Source organism: Pinus tabuliformis, chromosome 8 (assembly GCF_031772625.1).
Source record: "Pinus tabuliformis cultivar Carrire ecotype Pingquan chromosome 8, CPIR1, whole genome shotgun sequence".
Taxonomy (NCBI): Eukaryota; Viridiplantae; Streptophyta; class Pinopsida; order Pinales; family Pinaceae; genus Pinus; species Pinus tabuliformis.
The window spans coordinates 793,959,382-793,978,805 of record NC_142294.1 but is presented as its reverse complement, the minus strand read 5'-3'; positions in this window follow the sequence as shown (position 1 = coordinate 793,978,805).

Below are 19,424 nucleotides of genomic sequence, written 5' to 3'. Positions count from 1 at the left end.
GAAACCTGAGGTTGGCATACAACAGGCAGCGCTTGAACTTGTGACACCGTCACAATAGCTGGCGTAGTTGGTATGTTTGACAAAGGTAAGCATTGTTGCATCGAATATACAACTCTTGGTTGTTGAGGTAGTATCGGTACCCAACCGCTTGAAGTAATTCCAGCATAACCCGAATTTTGTTGTGAACTCCCGTATGGTTGTCCCCCCGGAGGGGATAATGAAAGGGTATACTGCCCCCCATACGGCGGTAATCCAGAACTTAAGGGAATAGTTTTCCCTTGAGGGTCGGACTGCCCAAATTTACCTCCAAATGGATCAATTTGTTGAGACTCAAAATAAGAGTTTCCGGATATTAATCCAGATGAACAAACAGGAACAGACAAGACTGTCGAAATGGCCCCTGAGTGGGCTCCTTCTAGCGATTGAGAGCTAGTTGGGACAGATGGTATACCGGCGAACATTGTTGGAGTGATAGCAGGAGGTTCTGTCATTGCTGTGTCAGATGACACAGTCCTAGATGTTGACGGTTGTTCAGACATTTCTAGTCTATCGAAAAGATTACCTAGTGATTCTACTAGAGCTTCCGCTAGTGGTAGACTAACTTCTGATGAAGAAGGATATAGAGTGATCCTGACTCCAAATTGTGATGGAGTACTAGCTGGAGGATCTTCCACAATCTCTTCTATGGAAATCAGACCATGTGGAAGGGGTATACCGTCAGGTCCGTAGAATATTTCTGGTGCCGAAGAAGGTATGGAATCGGCAATGACAGATGTTTGAGGAGAAAGACTCTCCGAACCGGTTGTAAATGGAACTGGTTCGGTAACACAAGTGTTTTCCCTCAGACTAGGATCAGTACTACTATCCTTCTGTGGCTGTTGAACTTCTTCTGTAGAGGCAGGGATACCAGAAATGTTTGGAGTAACCGGAGTCTCTGATGTTGTTGGAACACTTGTTCTAACTTTAACAGGAGATTTGGAACCGGTTAAACGAGTTCGCTTTGTCCGTACTAGCTTCGATTCCGGAGACAAAGACGGTTGACTCGTAAGCCTCCGTGAACGACGGGGTTTCAATTGACTTTCTTCCACGATTGTGGATTACTCGATCAACTAAAAATAAAGGGGAAGTATGTTTCCGAGTTAAATGAATTTTAGACGCTTCGACACAACTTGTTTTTTCAATTTTTAAGAGTCGAGAAAAAACAAAAGATGACTCTAGTCTCCTTCGATTTTTAATGAGCCTGAAGTGACAAGTGCTCAGATGGACCTTTTCTGTTAAAGAGTCTGAAAAGGAATGAAAGGGACTGCTCTGGAAATCTAGGTAGAGGGATTACCAAACCAATCGCAAAACTGCAGAATACTTTTTACGGTACGGCAATCAATCTTCCCGAATGCTGTGTTCAGTGCATTGTGATCAATAGGGCGGCAGACACGGCTTCCTATGGATAAAGGATTAAGCCTATTTGGGTCTCCCAAAATATACTCGACGGTACGTGGGAGCACAAGTCCATACTGGCACTTATCGTCTCAAAATGGAGGAATCACCCAACCATCAGTGAGAGCAATAGTTACTAGGCTTTACGACGCCGGAATACGTCTCTAGCCTAGACTTCTAAATGTTGTGCGTTAAGTTCCAAAGCATTGTTAGATTCATTGAATTTATTTTATAGTTGATCTTGTTTATGAAGTTTGCCTTTCAGTTTCACCACAAGATGTAGATGTAATTCCTAAAATGTAATCTAAGATGATAAACAATCTTTTTATCTTCTTTGTGCAATGAAAATCCTAGCTACTAACAAAGAAAGACAAAATCCTTTCACAAAGAGCAAAGAGCACACTCTAAATGCACTTTCCTAAATCAAACCAATCAGACTGTCTAAATGCAAATGCACATGCATGTATTTGTTTTCGACTTTCTTAGTATATGAATGATAAGAAGAAAGTTGATTCACAAATCTGAATTTCTTTTCAAGCGACAAATATCAACAAGTTTCTTTTCGAAATCAAAAATGGAGACGATCACAACACCTTACGATTTTGAAATGAATACTTGTTTTGACACTAGAAAAATTACAAATTCAGGAAAAAAACAATAGTAACAAGATAATCGACTATCAACAGCAATCAAACTCTTTCCTATGATTAAAATCGACACTTGCGACAGTTTCAAATCAAAGGACGATAGTACGATTACGCTACTTTTGCAAAGGAGAACTGAAAATGACTCAACAAACACACAAAAACATTTACAGTTCTTTTGTACAAAGAAGGCAGAATAACAACAAGGAAAAGGGGTTTCAAGCAGACAAATACTGATCACAGGCAACAAAATTCAGGAATAGAACTGGAAAGAATGAATCACAGAAACCAAAACTGCACAGGGCCTAGCCTGATCAGCACACCTGTAACACAAGGAATTTGAAATGCAGCGCACCTTCTACACTCGGGAAGTGCGCTGAATTTTAGATTCTCAGAACAATACCTGCGCTGGGCTAGAAACGAGACTTTGCTTGGGTTCTGGGTCACAGTTTGCAGTTCAGTTCGTGGGTTTTGGCCAAGCAAAAGGTAATCAGTAATTCAACAATCAGGGGTAGATATAAGGAGGATCTAAGAGCTACCACAAGGGCAATCAGAGAGTTTGTGAATCAGTTGTTTAAATCATAAACAGATCCAGTAGATGGACTGAAGTAGCATTTATCTACTTTGCATTTGATATGGCAAATGCAGTTTGAATGCTACCTATAAGTTTATGAAATAGACAACAAGAAAGATAAATAAACAAACTAATTCGTCCCCAGTGGAGTCGCCATTTTGTTACAGGGAAAAGTGTCTACTCAGAACTGCTTATCCCACTAAGGTGTGACAGCTGCCTTAGAAACAAACAAAGTAAAGCTACTTTCGTTTTTCCTTTATGAAGTATAGATAGAGAGGAACAAAGAAGACCAACCTCTGTCTTGCGCTAATCTCCTGGTTCGATTCCTCTCTTCTTTGATAGTCTTTCGCTACTTGTTCCCTTGCACGCCCAGCTTCACAGAGTACCTGTAAGATCACAGTAGCATAACACTATACAAAGACATGGATCTATAATCATAAACAATCTAGGATCATATGTAAATTGACCATAAAAATGCAGCAAACATGAATGACACAAAAGTATGGAGGAAAACTTGAATAGCTTTTATTGATAAACAAGAAAAAGCCAAGAGGAGTTACAACCAGTTGTTCTGACCCAGCATCAACCTCTCAGCAAGGAAGCCCCTCTTCACCTCATACAAAGCTTAGATCACCCAACAGTCTGATGTTTGTCTCAAGAAACCAACGACAATTCCTTACAATATGCAAAATTCCAGCCTCCAGATCTCTGGGATGAGGGATCCATATATAGATATCTGTAATGGAGATGAGTCAGCTTATGATTTGATTAGTGTCTTCTCTCTGATAGTTCTTGCTTCCACTTGGAAATTGATGATCTCTTACTCATCCTTGGTCGAATTCAGAGAGGCAAGTGTCACAGGAGAAGTTTCTGGAAGCTTCCATTGTCTCTCCACCTCGTGGAATGACACTGCCATTTGTCATTTCTCACCCATCGCACCCCATAGAAGGGATTTTTGAAATGCAACGCACCCTCACAGTGTACTTAGGTGAGATGCAATGCACCTAGCCTGTGGAGTAGCTGAAATGATCCTGTTTTGACCAATTCTGAGCAGTTTTTCATGGAGAACTTCTGGGAGAAGCTGTAATCAGTTGACCTTGTTCCTTTAGGGGTTAGAACAACACTTTTAGGGACTTAGGAGCCCTTGGTTTATGGACATTTCATTCTTGGGGTTGTAGGGCCCAAAAATGTCTATAACACACAACCAGAAAGATGTGGGATAGATTTTTATCTAGAAGGACATGAAAATCAATGGTACATCGACAACGGATGTTCGAAGCATATGGCAGGTGATAAAGAAAAACTTGAATCATATACTTCTTTAGAAAATGGAAAGAAAGTTTCTTTTGGAAATGATACCCCTGTAGCCATAAAAGGAAAAGGCACTACTCAGTTGAAAGAAAAGGTCAAAGCTGGAAATGTTTTGTATGTTGATGGCTTGAAGCATAATCTACTGAGTGTCAGTCAGATGTGCGATCAAGTAGCCAAGGTAATATTTCGATCAAATGGATGTAGTGTTCGTGATCTTGATACAGGAAAAACAATGATCAAAGGCAGAAGAACTCCAAATAATCTATACATATTTGAAGAAGGTCAACAACAATGCTATTTGAGCAAGGATGATGAACAATGGTTATGGCACTGGAGGTTGGGGCATCTAAGCTTTTCACAAATAAGGAAAGAATGCAAATATCAGGCAGTTTGTGGTCTTCCAGATATCAAAATTCCAGACAACACCATATGCAAATCATGTCAGTTTGGTAAGCAAACCAGAACTAACTTCCCTGAGAAGGAAGGATCAGCCAGCAGGCCTCTTGAACTAGTCCATACAGATGTATGTGGTCCATTTAGGACAAGGTCACCTTGAGGAGAAGAATACTTTATATTATTCATTGACGACTTCTCCAGGATGGTTTGGTTGGGACTTATGAAACACAAGGACGAAGCATTCGAAAAATTCAAATCTTTCAAAGCCTTGGCTGAAAATGAATCAGATCACAAAATTAAGTGCCTCAGGTCTGACAGAGGTGGGGAGTTTACCTCAAATGAATTTTTCGATTTCTGTGAAGAACATGGAATAAGAAGGGAATTCTCTACAGCTAGGACTCCTCAGCAAAATGGAGTGGTGGAAAGGATGAATAGAACGCTTCAACAAATGGCTCATGCTATGCTTGATGAGTTTGGAACTCCCGCAACCTTCTGGGGTGAAGCTACATTTGCTGTGGTTGTTATTCTCAACAAAACAAATGTCCGAGTGAATAACACTCAAACTCCTCATGAGCTCTGGTATGGTGAGACTCCTTCGATAAAGCATTTCAAAATTTTTGGAAGCAAATGCTATATTAAGAATAATGATGAACATCTTGGAAAAATTGAACCTATAGCAGATGAAGGCATTCTCCTTGGTTATTCTCCCCACAGCAAAGCATATAAGTGTTACAATAAAAGACTTGGAAGAATTGTTGACAGCATTGATGTGGTGGTTGATGAAAAAGGAAACATTCCTAGGCAAATAAATTATGAAAATATCGAAGAGGATGAAGACTACTCTGCAAATCAGACTGAAGATGAAGAATAACCTCAAGAGGCACCAAAGGAACAAACAAGGATAGAAGAAAAGACTCCATCTAGGTATGTTCAAAAGAATCATCTAGAATCTCAAATATTGGGGCAAAAGGAGGCAGGAGTACAAACAAGAAGAACAATTGCAGAAGCTTCAAGCTATTTGGCATTACTCTCCTCCACTGAACCACAAAATGTAAGAGAGGCATGCGAAGATGAATGTTGGGTCAAGGCAATGGATGAATAACTTGAGCAGATTGAAAAGAGCAACACTTGGGAGTTGGTTCCTAGACAAAAAGATAAGAATGTCATAGGGACAAAATGGATCTTCAAAAATAAGTTGAATGAAAATGGGGAAGTAATTAGAAACAAGGCCAGACTTGTTTGTAAAGGGTATGCTCAACAAGAAGGAATAGACTTTGAAGAAAATTTTTCTCATGTTGCAAGACTTGAAGCCATCCGAATGTTCCTTGCTCTCTCAAGCTTTCAGAACTTTAAAGTATTTCAAATGGACTTGAAATCAGCCTTTCAGAATGGAGACTTAGAAGAAGAAGTATACATTGAGTAGCCATATGGTTTCATTCTTGGGAATGATCCAAATCTTGTATGCAAACTGAAAAAGGCTCTCTATGGTCTTAAACAAGCTCCAAGGGCTTGGTACTACCATTTGGACAAATACCTTCATAAGCAAGGTTTTTCAAAAGGATCAGTAGATAGCAATCTTTATATAAAAATTGAAAATGACAATTTGCTAATACTTGTTGTGTATGTAGATGATATTATCTTTGGCAGCAATGAAGAAGCTATGAGTCAAAGCTTTGCCTTGGTGATGCAGAAAGAATTCAAAATGTCTTTGCTTGGAGAACTGACATACTTTCTTGGTTTTCAAATCCAACAAAATGAAGATGGTATCTTTTTGTCTCAAACCAAGTATCTCAAGCAGATCTTGAAGAAATATGGCATGGAAGATGCAAAACCAGTATGTACCCCCGTGGTTACAGGATGCAGGCTCAGTGCAAATGATGAGTCAGCAGCAGTGCATCAGCCAACCTATAGATCTATGATTGGAAGTCTACTTTATTTGATAGGTACCCGACGGGACATCATGCATGCAGTGGGAATAGTTGGAAGATTTCAGGAAAATCCAAAGGAAACTCATCTTCAGGCGGTAAAGAGAATTTTCAAGTATCTTCAAGGAACTCAAAACTATGGCTTATAGTATTCTAGAGATACAGATCTCACACTTCATGCTTATACAGATGCAGATTGGGCCGGAAGTGTGGATGACAGGAAGAGCACAAGTGGTGGTGCATTCTTTATGGGTTCCAGATTAGTATCTTGGTTCCGCAAGAAACAGAGTTCGATTGCTTTATCTACAGCTGAAGCGGAATATGTGGCTGCTACATCTTGCTGTACTCAACTCTTTTGGATGATTCAGACCTTGCAGGATTTTCAAATCACTTGTACACCACCTATCTCCATTCTATGTGATAATACAAGTGCTATCAACATTTCAAAGAACCCGATCATGCATTCAAATACCAAGCATATACCTATCAAATATCATTTTCTTCGGGAACAAGTGCTTGAACAAAAGGTCAAGTTGGAGTATGTTCCTTCTAAGGAACAAGTTGCAGCTATACTCACCAAACCATTGCCCAGGGAGACCTTTGAATACCTCAGGCAAAAGCTGGGGGTTGTTGATGCATCATTTTGTTGTTGAATCTCATTTGTTTAAGAGATTTTTGGTTGTACGCAAGTTTCATATGGGGTATACGTGTACATTTGCTGGGTTACGAATTGGTCGAAGATCAAATGGCATAGGTCCACGGGGAGCATATATTCTTCTAATAATGCATTGTTGGCATTATGGTAGAAGACCTTGGAGGAAGTATAGAAGGAGAACATGGATGCTGATCTGACTATTGCTGCTAATATGTCTCTATCTCTCTTGTCAAGGTCACTTATGGTGCTTGGTGGATTATGGTTCTTCTTGAAGAATTTTTCTTTTGCAGATCTCGTCTATAGTTAGGGGGAGCTCATTCAGAAATTTCAGCAGGCACTCAGGGGGAGTATGGATAGCAAAGGAAGAGAATACCTTGGTCCGCCCTTTGCCCTTGATGTCAAAGGGGGAGAATGACTTTGAGGATCTTGGGGTTGCCATCAAGTCCAAAGGGGGAGATTGTTGGCATTATGATTCAGGTTTGGCGCTATGGCACAGGTGTTGTACTTGATGGCAACCCACTCAAGTGGCAAAACTCTGTTCAGGCTCTCAAAATGATTGAAAATAAGGGGTTCGCAGGTGCAGTGTTCAAAAGGTGCGGACCTGTTGTTGGGAAAAGTATCCAATTCGGAATGCCCCTATCCCACTCTAAGAGGTGATAGTGCCTTAGCAACAAACAAGGAAAGCTATCTGAGTATTCTTCTTTATGAGATGCAAATAGAGAAAGAAGGATGTAACTAACCGGTGTCTTCTGCTAGTTTGTCGATCCAATCACTCTCTCTTTTGTTCGCTTCCCGCTGCCTGCTCTTTCACTGGTCCAGCTTCACCCAGTTCCTGCAAGATCACAAGAGAGGAAAACTACACAAAGACATAGATTCACATTCATAGCTAGTTTAGGATCAGATATAAACTAAATATGCAAATACAACAAAACACCATTGAAATACAAGCATATAGGAGAAACTCAAATAGCTCTATTGATATGATAACAAGGTTCAAGAGGAGATACAACCAAGTGAGTCCCGATCCAGCATCTACCTCCCAGCAAAAGAATCCCTTCCTCTCCTCCAACAAAGCATAAATCACCCAATGTACTAATCTCAATCTCAAACCAACAACAATTCTCTGCAAAGTACAAAATTCCAGCCTCCTGAACCTCTGGGTGAGAGATCCATATATAGATGTAAGCAGAGAGGATGAGTCAGCTTATGTTTTGACTTGTGGCTTCTCTCTGTCAGTTCTTGCTTCCACTTGGAGGTTGAGAACCTCTTACTCATCACTTGGTCGAATTCATTGAGGCAAGTGTCATTGAGGAAGATTCTGGAAGCTTCCAGGGTCTTTCCACCTCGTTGAATGAACTTGCCATTTGTCATTTCCCGCTCAGCACACCCTGGTAGTGCTTCTACCTGTGTTGCAGTGCAACTAGCCAGTGTAACCTCTGCATTTCAACGCAGGCAGCTAGTGGAGCCATTGAATTGATCCTGATTTGACCATTTCTGAGTTGTTTTTTGGTGGAGAACTTCTGGGAGAAGCTGTCTTTTGTTGACCTTGTTCCTTTAGGGGTAGGAACAACTCTTTTAGGGACTTTGGATCCCTTGGATTATGGACATTTCATGCTCAATGCTGTAAGGCACAAAAATGTCTATAACAGTTGCCCCCTAAAGTATGAGGCCGTTTATCGGGTGAAATGCTTTATTAGGAGGATCCGAAGTTCTTCCAATGCTGGGAGGAGACCTGTAATAAGATACAATACAATACATTATTTTTCATACTGCTTTCATGATTTAGCTAAGGCAGGCATTCCCATGCTCAGCTTTATAAATTCATTTTTCTGTACATAGAACAGACAATCGTCTGATGGTAGACTGATGATTTTGATGAAATCATCATCCTTTTGGTAGGATGATTATCTGCTGTAATGCTGTACATGCCAATGTCTTTATTTTTCCTGAATATATATCGCAGCCCGGATGGATGAAACTAGATTCGGGGTCTTCAATCTCATTCGATCTTCACTCTAAGTACAAGTCGATCCATGTGAGAAATGTTCTGAAGTCGAACATGGAAAGACATCGCTTGATTACCAGTCAATGATGTAAACTGTTAACAAGCGCGGGCGGAATCACCGATAATGATAATGACCCTCAAGGTACTGCAGTACAATTCACGTGGTGTGAATAAAGGACTTGGCGTCGAACACCACGCAAAATCTTTCGGTCAAAGGTCATTGATGTATACCTGTCGCCGGAAGTGAGAAACTTGCCATTGAGGCATGCAAGTTTCAAAGTACTGAAGGGGGTGTTCCTAGATCAACTTCTTGGATAATGAGTTGATGTCGACAAGAAGTGATCCGTTAAAGGAGGGCCTTAATGTATCCCACATCAGTGACACGGAATGGAGCAAATGATTTTGATGGAGGTGAAAACGATCTGATGATATATGGTTCAGGGTGGCAGTCATGAAAGGATGAAGGATAGTGTATGGTAGTGGATGGGACATGGTTGACTTCTCTGGATGACTTCTCTTGAACATATCGGCGACACTTGTGTGATGGATTGGTAGCATTTACCCCAAAGGTGGATGGTATGGCGAGACCATGGTGATGTGACCGGTGAATGAAACAACCCAACCCGACTCAGGCACGGAGTGGAAGTGTCATGTTCAAGAGCGACTTGCTACCAATAAAAGTTCTTTGAGTTTCTTCCCAATTTTTCCCCAGTCATTTCTGACCAGTACCTCTTTATTTTTGTCAAGCTTGAGGAGGATAACATATGCTTGTTCTATAATTTGCCCTTCGGGCAAACCCATCGCTATGTTTTAACGAGCCTAGCGATAGTGAAACTCGTTCTCGTCTAAAGACAAGTTTGTCGCTATTAATGTTTTTAACGAGTTTAACGACAAAGATAACTCGGTCCCTTTTCATTTTTAGAGAGTCTAAAAAGGTACGTAAAGATAACTTCAAAGTTCCTTTTTCATCATCTAATCCCTTAAGTCCGAAAAAGTATAAAACAATACAGAAGGGATGGGTTTTCGATAGTTTTAATGAGCCGAACAACACAAGCGCTCGATCTTTTTGTGCAATAATCCCTCAGGTCCAAAAAGATTAAAATCTAGAGGGATAGCATTTCCGGTCGCTTTAACGAGCTGGAAGGCCAAAACTCGGCAATCTTTTCATATTTTACGAGTCAGATGAAAAGAGCTTAAAGAAGACTCGTCTTTTGAGGAACGAGTGATAAAACGGGTTAGCAGCTGATTCCAGGTAAGGGTTGGAATTCTCCAATCACGGCAGTGTCACAAGGATGGCTAGTGAAATCACTCTTCGCAGCTGTTCCTCAAAATGGGTAAACAATCAAATGGAGGTGAATGATCGGCCAATGGAAAAGTGGAGGTGATGGTGCAAACACGACCAAGGCTTTAATGGCTGATAATTTACATTCGCAGTGGTTATTTACCGAGTAGTTCATTTTTAACGAGCTTAAACGCGGGTTGAAACACTTGCTCGATCTTATGTTTATTTTTTAACGAGCATGAACTATGTGCTAAAACGGCTCGATAACATGGTCTAATTTTTTATTTTTTACCATAACTAGCTTTGCCCTTTTCAAAGATAGTACTGTACCCTCAATTGCTGCATCAAACTAGTTAGAAATGAATAACATTTGCTTGAAAATGAGATTAAAACCCTAATATTTCGCTTTGAACTACGTAAAAAGCAATTAAAAAGTGTTTTTACCTCTCATTTTACCATTTCATTTGAACTTGGTTTGTTGGAGCTTTGGAGGTGCCTCTTCCCCCTTGATTTTCATCAGCTGATTCCAGGAGATTCTGTGGACGATTCTCGGCGCCGTCTGGACCAGGTAGGAGCTAAACTCGAGCTCTTTCATTTCATGGTTTCCTTTCTGCATTATGTGCTTGATTTCCTGTTTTTCTGAGCCCCTGGGGTTTGATGGGGTCGCTCTGCCATCAGCGCACCTAGTGCACTCGAAACCTGCGCTGAATGTCAAGCAGCATGAAGGCAGTCTGACCTTCAACGCAGGTGGAACACTGGGCAGGTGCGCTGGGCGCAGAAAAGAGTTTTGTTGCACAGTTTTTGATGAAAATTTTTGCCAGTTTCTCATCAAATCCAGGATCTAACTCCTCTCATGTTTGTTTTTTCAGAGATATTGGAGCAAAATGACCCTTACATGGCGAGAATGAGAACATGAAGAAGAGGACATGATTGCCCTACATGATCCTGTCACGGTGAATGCGCTGCGGAACTGTGGCCTGCTGAAATTCTTCCGCATCTCTAGCATGAGACAGCAGATCAACCTACTGCAATATTTGCTCGATGCTTGGGATCCTATCAACCAAGTATTCCAGATTAGGGGCAAATCTATCCCCTTGACCGCAGTAGATATTTACTTCTTGACTGGCTTGTCAAGGCGGGGTGCCCCCATTTCTTTGTCAGGTTCGGCCCGAGGGAGTGACTCTGTGAGAGATTATATCCGCCAGTATTGCAGGGAAGGATCTCAGCCGAGTAAAGATGGCAAGATCGTTATCCGTGAGGTTGCTGATAGGTCCCTCAGGTCTATCCTGTACACTATTGGTAGGATGGCCGGTAGTGCGTCTCTTCACGTTGCCAACAGATCCTATGTGCAGCATGCCTTGGAGTGCCTCCAACCGAAAATATTCAACTGGTGTGATGCAGTACTTCTTCAGATGAAAAGTCAGTTGACCAAGGTAAAGGACGGGAAGTTGAAGAACTTTGGGTTTGGTTCTATTTTGACCACCTTTGCTTTGGAGAAGATACCACTGATGCAGCCACAGTACATAGCACTCGACTTGCCTTCTCCTACTGAACCACGCATGCAGAGATGGGTTGATCACATGTCTAGGCATGCCGGTCAATCTCAGATTTCCTTCTCTGATACCTTCTTCAGGTGGTTTGAGCGTCAGGAGATGGTTTATTCTGAGTATCCATATGTTGGCATGGACTTTCGGGGTGATCCGGATTTGGTACTGCCGGATGGTGAGCAGTGGGGCGCTATTGGTAAAATCTTCGACCATATCACTGTTTACTGTTTTTATTCATAATGTCCTTGTGCTTTATTCTATCAAGACTTTAATCAAACTCATGTGTGTGTGCAGATGTTGGTCCTGTTCGTCCAGCAGTTCGCCCGAGAGCGCCAGCCGCTGCCCCAGCAGGGGAGACTACCGGGAGGGTTATTCTTCGTGACCTTGATGTGGCCGAGACCCTCACAGCTGTGCAGGAGCAGGTTGAGAGCCTTACTCTCGGCATCCCAGATGTGAGGATCGACGAGTTACCTCTACAGTTGCAGCGGCATACTACTGGTGTGCCTAGACGATGGACTCGTCTCTTACGCATGATTGCACAGGCTGTGCCGTGCTATCATGAGCATCACTAGACTAGGGTGCCCCCTAGCATTTTTGAGCTTTTGGGTCATGCGACCGATTTTGTATTGGTTACAGAACATTATATGTAAACCATAAACAGCTTATATATATATATTTTGATTTTCGGGGTTTTATTCTGGTTGAGTTATATGATCCATATGTACAACATTGATGATGTGTTCCTTTTTATAAATGTCGCAAATGTCTATCTAACACATAGTTTGCTAATGAGTCGGTTAATGTGTTTAAGTTTCTGGAAATATGTTGGTATTGAATTAAATCAAATTGTCTTTCCAAAATCTTAACCCTTAGGAACATGCGATAAATAGCTGGGTTGCAGACAGAATATATACCATTGAGTTGTAGTATTACGAGTTGTGAGTCTAGCCTGACGATTAGTCGGCGTATACCATGGGTGATGGCATCAGAGAGCAGTTCTATCAACGCGCTATATTCAGCGATGTTATTCGTTGATTGACCAATACATACACCTCTGAAACTTACTAACTTGTCACTTGGATCAAAAATGGCCCAGGCTGTGGAGGACAGGTTCCGCGAACTACGACTCGCTCCGTCGGCATATCCCACACATGTCTCCAAAAGGTTCGACATCTGCAATAAATGTAAAAAGGCGGATTACTCGACCAAAACAACCACTTTAGCGAAAACAAAATACAACAAAAGCATATTGGTTACTATTTAAGCATAGTAACGCTTGAGGTACAACCCATTACGAGGTTGCGCCAGTGGAATTCCGTCATAATCCATCAACTCGTAGGCTCCTTTTGCTAACACTCGTTTAACAATATAGGGGCCCATCCATAAAGAATTAAATTTACCTGCTCCCAATTTATCGGATTCTTGGTCGTAAAGCAAGACCAAGTCACCTTCTGAGAAGACACGGGGTTTGACATTTTTGTTGAACTGCGCCTTGACTCGTTTCTTATGGGCTTCGTTAGCCAAAGCGGCATCACGACGGGTTTCATCCAATTGGATTAATTCCAAGAAACGGGCCTCTTCCTCTGAAGTTCCGGGGAGGAGATCGATTGCGAGTTTAAGAGACGAGATTTCGCATTGGACTGGTAAGACTGCTTCCAGGCCATATACCAGTTGGAAAGGTGTGAACCCGGTCGCATTCCTTACTGATGTTCGGTAAGCCCACAAGGCTGAGTACAGGATTAGGTGCCACCTTCTTTTGTGAACTCCGATCATCCTTTGCAACATACGCTTCAGGACCTTGTTGATCGCTTCAACTTGTCTGTTGGCTTGCGGATAATACGGGGTAGAGCTGTCGTGAGATAGCCCTAGCTTGGCAGCTAATTCAACCATCATGTGATTGTGAAAATGCGATCCATGATCCGTAACTATAGCCTGTGGTACGCCGAATCTGGCAACTACATGATTGAAAAAGAAAAGGGCAGCTGTTTCACCAGTGTTATCTAATGTAGGCATCGCCTCGGCCCATTTGGTAAAATAGTCAACGGCGACTATAATATACCGATGCCCCCCGGTCGAGGTGGGGTTACATGTCATGAAATCGATGCCCCATTTGGCGAAAGGCCCAACAGCTACTATTGGCCATAAAGGTGCGGGTGGTTTTCTGGTTTTGCTATCAAAAATTTGACAAGCATGGCAACTTCTGACTGCGGTTATGCAATCTTTGAACATAGTTGGCCAGAAGTATCCTGCTCGTAAGGTTTTTTGTGCTGTAGCATATCCAGATTGATGCCCCCCACATGCGCCTGAATGACACTCATTCAGGGCTTTTTCGGCCTCCTCATGGGTGAGGCACCTCCTCAGAACTGTATCGATACCACGACGGTAAAGCGTATCACCGACGATCATGTAGTCTTTTGCTTGGTATCGTATACGTTTTTGTCCAGAGTGAGAGGTGTTAGGCCTAAACTTTTGGGTTTGGAGATAAATTATTATATCTCCATACCACTCATTGCTTGTAGATATCAGAAACAAATTCTCGTCCACGATTGATTCTTCGGATGTTTCATCGTTGGACGACGATGGGAGATCACACAATAATTCTGTGAAAATTAGAGCTTTCTTTGATTTGGATTTTACAAATTCCAGATCAAACTCTTGAAGGATTGCTATCCATTTTGAATATTTGCCCCCCAGCAACTGTCGCGACAATATATAGGTCATGGGGTTGCAATCTGACAGAATGGTAGTTTTCCAAAAGAGGACATAGTGTCGAAATCTTTGCATCGCTTGAACAGCTGCAAGCGCTAGTTTTTCAACATAAGAATATTTGCTTTCTGTATCATTTAAGTTTCTACTTAAATAATATATAGGATGTTCAATTCCGTCGACTTCTTGAACTAAGACCATTGCGATGGTTGTATCTGCTGCAGCCAGATACAGGTTAAAATCTCTTTGATAATCGGGGGCGTACATTAATGATGCTCTTATTAAGGAATCCTTTAAAGCATCAAAGGAAGCTTGCGCAACCTGATCCCAAATGAAGGGTACCTCCTTTTTCAAAAGACGTGTATAACCTTTAGCAAGTTCTGCGTAATTTGGAATGAACCTCCTCAGAAAGTTAGACTACAAAGCCAAGTAAACGACCAGAACTGACGCAAAATACACATTTGTGCGAATTAAGTCTTATCTTGTAGTGTCAGCAACGTAGAAATATCGCTCTTAAATGTTGCGGATGATCAGTCCGCTTTCGCGAATGAGCCTGGAGGTCGTTGAGGTATGGTTGAACGATGTTCTTGATGTCATGGAAGGCATAATTCATTGCGCTCTGAAATGTCGCCCCTGCGTTCTTTAAACCAAAGGGTAATTTTCGATATGCGAATGTGCCCCACAGAAAAATGAATGCAGTCTTTGACTGGTCCTGTGGGCGGATATTTATTTGATTATACCCGGAAAATCCATCCATGAATGAAAAGATTTCACATCCGGCGCATTCATCAATTATCTGGTCGATGAAGGGTGTAGGGTAGTTGTCTTTTGGACAAGCTTGGTTTACATCCCTATAATCGACACACACTCTAATTGTCCCTTGTTTCTTCATAACAGGGACAATATTCGATACCCAATCGGTTAGAGGAACCGGGTAGATGAAACCAGCATGGAGAAGTTTTTCAACTTCTGCCTTAATGGCAGCGGCTTTCTTGGGGTGCACCTGCCTGAGCCGTTGTCGTACTGGTTTGACATCCGGATACATCTTAATTTCGTGTTCAACGATACTGGAGTCAATGCCTGGCATTTCATCATACGACCAAGCAAAAACATCTCTGAACTCGCGAAAAAGAGCGTTATATATTTCCAGTTCTGAAGGAGAACAACCTTTGCCGACATAAATATTCTCTACAACATTTGTTTTAGTCGAGATATTTATGGCTATAGTCTCTTCAATATTGGATAAGTTTCGCTCAGAATCCACCATATTTACAGTATTTGATAGGAATTCAAAGACTGAAGGGTGATAAAGGTCATTTTGAGTATCTTCTTCATATTCTGGAAGAAGGGAACGATGGTGGCAATCATTCCATGGTGCCCCTTCAATCAACATTGACTGTAGAATTCCTTCGTCGGTTCCATGCACTCTCGACCAAGGATCTAAAGGGGTACCATATTCTCTAGACCTATCTACCCAAACGCTTGATGAGCATTGATTTGGGTTCATCTCCCATGCCTGAAACATTGATTGCTACAATATTTCTATTGGGCTCGGGGGCAAAACCATTGCATGATCCATGTTGATATCGTCTTCTGAGATCTTTGTGGAAGATATCATATTGCAGGTACCTATCGACGCTACTTCTGCCAAATCAATTGGAGGTGGAAGAGCAAAAGTTCCCATTAATATAGGATCATTCAGTTGGCCTACTCCGATATTCTGAAGCGAATGGGGGCTTCCATGGATCATGGGAATGCTTCCTGTAACTTGTGAACCATTGGGGAGGAAGTTTTGTTGGTCGACGATCGTAATCCCCCCTTGAAAAGGGAATGCGATCTTTCTGAAATAGGTCGACACAACAGCTGCCATGGCATATATCCATGGTCTTCCTAGTAGGATGTTGTAATCAAGATTCCCATCGATGACTTCAACATCTATTTCTACTGTTTTTCCCCCTAGTTCAACCTTCAAGTTATTTAGGATACCATAAGGGGTATATGTCCTTCCGTCGAATGCTTTTAATGTCGTCGAAGATCGCGACAAGGTTGGAGATCCTAAAGTTTTCCAGCAACTCATCGACATGATACATGTAGATGCCCCCTCATCAATAATTGTTTGGTGAACAGTTTTGTTGAGGGCTTTCACTTGAATAAGGAAAGCTAGTTGAGCTGGTAACTGAGGATCGTATCCTTTGTGGTTGAAGGATATAAGATTGGAATCCCTAGGATCAACCCCACCAATGGTCGATAACAAAGCCTGCCTTTGGGATGGACAATTTTGTAGTACTTCAAGAGTCGACATAGCGGATGGCGATTGCGCCAAATCTTCCACTATGTTATAATGTTCCGCTGCTCTGGTGCGAGGATTAAATGTCGACTTGTGTACTACTCCCTTTGGCGGTTTTATTGTTAATTCAGGAATGATGGGTGGTACAACTTCTGTCGAAGTTGTTGTCGAACTACTCGGTTGATCTTTACCTTTGTCGTTCGACAGCTGCAGATTCCCGTAATCTTTTTTCCTTGTCGAAATCAAAGCATCATTTTGTTGCTTAGAAATCGACAACATTAGCACTTGCGACGGGGAAGCATTTCCACTATCAACCAGATTTGTGCCTGGATTTGGAAACGGGTCAGTTAACACAGCTGAGGTTTGTGAACTCTTAAAGAATCTTTTAAGCTCAGCTTTGTAAGGACATTGTGAGGTCCAATGATCCTCATCACATATGTGACATCCCATGGAGGGTGGTTTCCTATTTCCAGGAGGGTTTGAAGAAGTTTTTTCAGGAGATGACTCTCCTTGTTTCTTCTTCTTCCCTTTGCTTTGTTTCTTCTTGCTTCCTGGTTGTTTAGTTTCTTTGCCCTTATCTGCTGATACGACATTTACTTCCGAAGCAAGAATTTCATCTTTTGCATTTTGATCTGAAATCTTACGTGCTTTCTTGGACAAATCCTTTGTCGATTTCGCGTTTGTCGTGCCAATCACGCCATCGCCGACATGAGAGTCATTATTTGATTTAGGAGGAGGAGGAATTGAGAATTCGGGTCTAGGGGCGTCAGGTATTTTGTCGTAGAGCGTGCCAGACTGAGTATAGACCAAGTCTAGATATTGCGCACGAGCGATGACTTGCTCTTCCGTTACGACTCCCCCCTTCGCCACATCTTCCGTTATGGCAGGAAGTAACGACTTGATAAACCATTCAGCTAATAGCTGATCGGGAACGTACATTTTTACCATCCTACATCGACGTCACCACTCATGTATATGATCAGATATGTGAGTGGCCGTTGTCTGTTTGAAGTTGGTTAAGATTTCTGTTCCCGTTTCATACCTTATCGGTAATTGAAAATGGGTTAAGAAAGTTGTGGCTAAGGTGCTGAAATTGTCGAACGAAGCTCTAGGTAATTCAATATACCATTTCGCCGCTGGACCCATTAACGTCCTCTGAAAAAGGCAAAGCCTTATCGAATCATCGTTTAGGGTGTTTGATGAACACCATAGATGAAATGTCATCACGTGATTCGATGGGTCTTCACCTGGATTTCCATTGAATTTAGGAATGTCTGATGGAAGTTTGTGAGGAATCGCTGGCCACCAAGGGGCGTAAGCAATTGGATCATTTGTTAACCGGTGTAAATCAGGTAACTCTAAAGTTGCCACGAATGGTAACTGTTGATTCAAATTAGGTGAAGCATACCCAGGGTATGATGGAATTGCCTGAGCAGTTGGCCTTTGCATACCAACATAATGTAATTGATGTTGGTATGACTGATACGGTTGGTGGACTTGACCAATGTAAAGTGGTTGATTTTGACCATTTTGAATGTACGGTTGTCCATTGTTTGCAAAGATCTGCTGCTCAGAACCTTGGTACACTTGTTGGAATTGTGGTTGTTGGTATTGCACCAGCCACGGTTGTGAAGCCATGCTCTGTTGTGCTATACTAACTGTCGGACCAAGATGTGGGGTAATTGTACCCGTTTGGACCTGTGTCGTCCCACCAGTTGGTGATTGTGGTTGAGTCACAGGGTCAAGGGGTTGTTGCATTACAACCTGAGAAATCTGAGGTTGACATACAACAGGCATCATTTGAACTTGTGACATTGTTACAATAGTTGGTGTTGTCGGGATGTTCGACATAGGTACACATTGTTGCATAGAATACACAACTCTTGGTTGTTGGGGTAGCATAGGTACCCAACCACTTGTCGTAACTCCAGTATAACCTGAATACTGTTGAGAACTCCCGTACGGATATCCTCCCGTAGGGGGTAATGAAAGGGCATACTGCCCCCCATACGGTGGTAATCCGAAACTCAAGGGGATTGTTTGCCCTTGGGGACTGGATGGCCCAAATTGACTTCCAAATGGATCAATTTGTCGAGTCTCAACATAAGAGTTGCCGGATATTATTCCGGAGGAACAAACAGGAACAGACCACACTGTCGAAATAGTCCCTGGATGGACTCCTTCTAGCGGTTGTGAGCTAGTCGGGACAGATGGTATGCCGACAAACATTGTCGAAGTGACGGCAGGGAGTTCTGCCGTCGCTGTGTCATTTGACACAGTCCTAGATGTTGACGGTTGTTCAGACATTTTGAGTCTATCCAAAAGATTACCTAGCGATTCTACAGGAACTTCCACTGGTGGTAGACTAACTTCTGATGTCGCAGGAAATAGAGTGACCCCGACTCCAAAATGTGTTGGAGTACTTGCTTGCGGATCTTCTACAATTTCCTCTATCGTAATCAAACCAGGTGGAAGGGGAAGACCGTCAGGTCCGTAAAATATTTCTGGTGCCGAAGAAGGGGTTGAATCGGCAGCGACAGATGTTTGAGGAGCAAGACTCTCTGAACCGGTTGCAGATGGAACTTTTTCAGTAACGCAAGTGTTTGCTCTCAGACTAGGATCATTATCACTGTCCCTCTGTGGCTGTTGAACTTCCTC